The sequence below is a fragment of the Bactrocera latifrons genome, unplaced genomic scaffold (assembly GCF_001853355.1).
Source record: "Bactrocera latifrons isolate USDA-ARS-PBARC rearing strain unplaced genomic scaffold, ASM185335v1 scaffold_7, whole genome shotgun sequence".
Classification (NCBI taxonomy): domain Eukaryota; kingdom Metazoa; phylum Arthropoda; class Insecta; order Diptera; family Tephritidae; genus Bactrocera; species Bactrocera latifrons.
Window position 1 is genome coordinate 1,327,433 of NW_017537378.1, and position 4,310 is coordinate 1,331,742.

Consider the following 4,310-nt stretch of genomic DNA (forward strand, 5'->3'; position numbering starts at 1 on the left):
GTATAATATATACATTAGGAACCAATGATGATAGCGGAATAAAACTTTACACAAATACGGTATTTGAGCTGAGCTATCCCTTGTGGAAAAATTTTCGAGATCGGACTATAACTTTTCAATGCAATTAAAACAAATGAAAATACAATTCAATACTCAAAGTACACAAATTGATCTAATCTAATTAATTTACAGCAAAATATAAAAACGACGGATAATGAAATCTCGATTATCACTTTATCATGCGAGAGTATAAAATGTTCGGTGACACCCGAGCTTAGCCCTTCCTTACTTGTTTCCATTACTTTTGATAGACATGGAATAAGTTAAATTGGGCGATAACCTTCAGTGGTGTTTTTTGGTTTATTGGGTTTTGGTATGGGGATAGTGAGACTTGTTTTCCAAAATTGAGGAACTACGCTATTTGTAAATATTATATAGTTGACATAGTTTAGTTTTAAAAATAGGGGGAAGGTTTTTAATAAGCGGATAAGGGATTTTCTCTAGGCCTGGAGTTTTACCATTCAGTCTGGAGAGGCAGGAATTAAGTTCAAGTGTAGTGAACGGAAGATCTATTTGCTTTGCTTTTTGACTTAAGTGGTAATTAATATGGACAGAATTAATATGTAAAATTGCTATTTTTTGAAAAGTTTGACCAAGTTTTGGCAAAAACCTGTGCTATTTCTATTGGAGTGGAAGTGCTTAAAGTTGCCGAGTTTTTAATTACGTTGATATTTTTTGAAGGGAAATTTCCATGGATGATATTTATTTTGCTCCAGAGAATTTGGGAGCTGGTTTGAAAATTAATATCCCTCGTAAATTCTATAAATGCGGTTCTTTTTGAGATTTTAACTTCTCTTTTGAACTTTGCATTAGCTTTTTTATAATTTAAAACATTTTCATTTGTGGGATAACGCTTAATAATTTTCCATAAATCCACTTTCTGAAGCTTGAGGGAAGTAGTAGAAGTTGCTCATTCCACCAGTAGGTTGAGCGTTTGCAAAACCTGGGCTTGTTAATTGGCAGCATAGCTATTGCTGCCTGGTTACTATTGTTAATGTTGAAGGTTAAGTCGGCTAATAGTCTCTCCATAGTTTTTTGATATAATACCCAATCAGCAAATTTAGGTTGTACCTCCTATTGTGGTTCATATTCTGACAATGATTAAGCCCAAAAAGGGATATGTGGTTGGTCAGAGGTCTTCCAAGTGGCAGCAATATTGAGAGGCGGATTACAGATGCTAAGATCAATGTGTGTTAGTGTTGATCGTGTTGAAGAATGGGTATGGGATTTGTCGTTAAGTAGTGGTAGATTATTGTTTAGTATGAAGTTAGAAACGATTTTACCTCTTTTGTTATGATTAGGGGCACCCCATAGAGGACTCCACCCGTTAAAGTCACCAAGAAGTAAAATAGATTGTGATGAAGTGTTAATGAGATTTGATAAATCGGCTTCTGTTAAATTGTCGGTTGGCGATATATAAACGTTAATTATTGTGAAAGCAGTGGTGGATTTAATATTAGTAGCCACTGAAAGGATATTAGTATTTATGTTAAGATTGGAATGTTCAAGTGAGTCATGGATTAATAGAGCTACTCCTCTTTTAGCAATTGTATCGCGCTCTATGTTATTTGTGTAAATAGAAAAGTTTGGCGGTATCATACTATTTGGTGGGTTATTAAATAAATGAGTTTCTTGGGGAGCAACTATATGAAACAGATTTTCTTTTAGAAGTAAAGTGAACTCATTGTAATTGTTGTAGTAATCATTAAGATTCCACTGCAAAATCTTAAGTACCATAAAGAATCAATGAGTGTTAGGAGCATGTATCAGCTTCTTTGCAGAGTATGGTGGGACGAAAATATGCCTAATGAAAGGAAATTAAGTAAGCCTCGCATATTATGTTCTATCGAGCGTATTGTGTGAAAAAATAAAACCCACCGTCAACAATTGATGATTGGACCTGATCAGCGTTAGACCAGAAAAATCAACAACTGACCAGATATTATCCATGCGCCAAATCTGTAAAAAGACCCGTGAAAGAAGTATCAACATGCACCATCTCTTCATCGATTTCGAAGCTGCTTTTGACAGCACGAAATTTAGCTGCATTTATGCCGCGATATCTGAATTTGATATCCCCGCAAAACTAAAACGGCTAAGTAAACTGACGTTGAGCAATACCCGTCAGGATCGGGAAGGACCTCTTCGAGCCGTTCGATTTCAAACGAGGATTCAGACTAGGCGACTCCCTATCGTGCGACTTCTTCAATCTATTGCTGAAGAAAATAATTCGAGCTGCAGAGCTTAATCGAGCAGGTCAATCTTCTATAAGAGTTCACATCATTGGCCTCAAAATGCACGCCGTTTCTTCTGTTTTCTCCAGACTGGATAAGGAAGCTAAGCAAATGGGTTTATTATTGAACGTGGGCAAGACGAAATATTCCATGTCATTAAACAAACAGTCGTCGCAGTCCCGACTTGGCTCCCACGTCACAGTTAACAATCATATGTAACGTCGATGTTGTAGAGAATTTCGTCTATCTTGGAACCACCATTAACAACAATAACAATGTAAGCCTCGCAAACCAACGCTGAATAACTCTTGCCAACAAATGCTAATAATTGAGAAGTAAAGTCCTCTCTCGACAAACACAGACCAAACTCTACAAGTTCCTCATGACCTGAAAACCGATTATTCGAATAACCGGTTTGTAACCGTTCGTATGAATATCAACCGATTAATACTATTCGAATAATCATTCTACTGCGACTGAATAAATAAAATTGTTCGAAAGCCAAGCAGTCTTGTTTTTTTGCTAACTATACTTCAAAATTTGTATAAACTTATATAAGTAGAAAAAATTGTGTAGAAGTTGAAAACTTACTATTCGCTCTATTTAAAACATTACTTTTGGGTGTTTATTGATAAATGGTAAAATGTGTATAGTTAAGGGGGTCAGGTTTAAAAATGCTTTCGGCCAAATCCTTTATAGAATATGATTATAGTTTTACCTACATTAGAGGTTCATCTCCATCATATGCAAAGAACCAATGCCAATGCGCAATACAACTTTATTTGCTTTGCTTGACAAATAGAACTTTACCATAAATCGCAGCAAAGGGTACATAGAATGAACAATTTTCTTTCGATAGTTCGTACCTTTAGAAATAACATAGTTACATTTCAATCGATATCTCAAATAGTTCTTTAGTTACGGCAACTTAAAGTGTAGCCGCTGAATTCAATCGATTATATTAAAAACGTTTTTCTCCAAGCAACATTTTTCGAATTCCCTGAAGTGATAACTTGAAAGCAAAGCAACATTATTCGATCATCATGAACAATTTTTAAGCCTGTTCTGTACATAGTTCTACATATATTGACTGAATCGGTTTTTTGATCTGATCAAAAATCGAATTTTGGGCAGGCCAAAAACGGCGTGTAACGTTTTTTTTAGATAGTTAGATAGACAGCGAATAGTTTATTTTTAGGTTTCATTCATTCATGGAGAAAGCCGAAATCACTTCAGGAATAGGGGACCTGCTTTTTAACGCCGTCGGAGATCTCGTATAACTCAAAAAATCTCGATTTGTATTTTTAAAACTTGTATAATTAAATATAGCCAGAAAATTTAAAAATAATCGACACAGTAGTTATTTTTAATTACTAAAAATCGACGTTTTTTGACACTCTCACATGGGGTGTGCTTCTTAATAAAATCTGCGACTGTTGTTTTCCGAAGCGTATAAAGATGACAATTGCCTAGCATTTTTCTTTTTGTCTTGACTGCGTTTCACTTCGATTTGAACATAATCATTCAAAAGCATATATCGAACTTTTCCGTCAAAGCAATTGATAAAGCAAAGCGAAGTAAAAGTTTTATGTGAATTCACCATTCAGTTCCGTTGGGTGTATGTGGTAGTTTCCACGCTAATTCTTTCAATTTAACTCATACCAAATTTCGTGAATATATCTTGTCAAATGTGAAAGTTTTCCATACAAGAACTTGATTCCGATTGTTCAGTTTGTATGGCAGCTATATGCTATAGTAATCAGATCTGAACAATTTCTTCCGAGATTACATTGTTGCCTTAGAAAATAATCTGTACCAAATTTCGTGAAAAAACATTGTGAAATGTGAAAGTTTTCCATACAAGAACTTGATTCCGATCGTTCACTTTGTATAGCAGCTATATGATACGGTTAGCCGATCTGAACAATTTTTTCCGATATTACATTATTTCTATGAACAATAACTCATACTAAATTTCGTGAATATATCATGTCAAATGTGAAAGTTTTCCATACA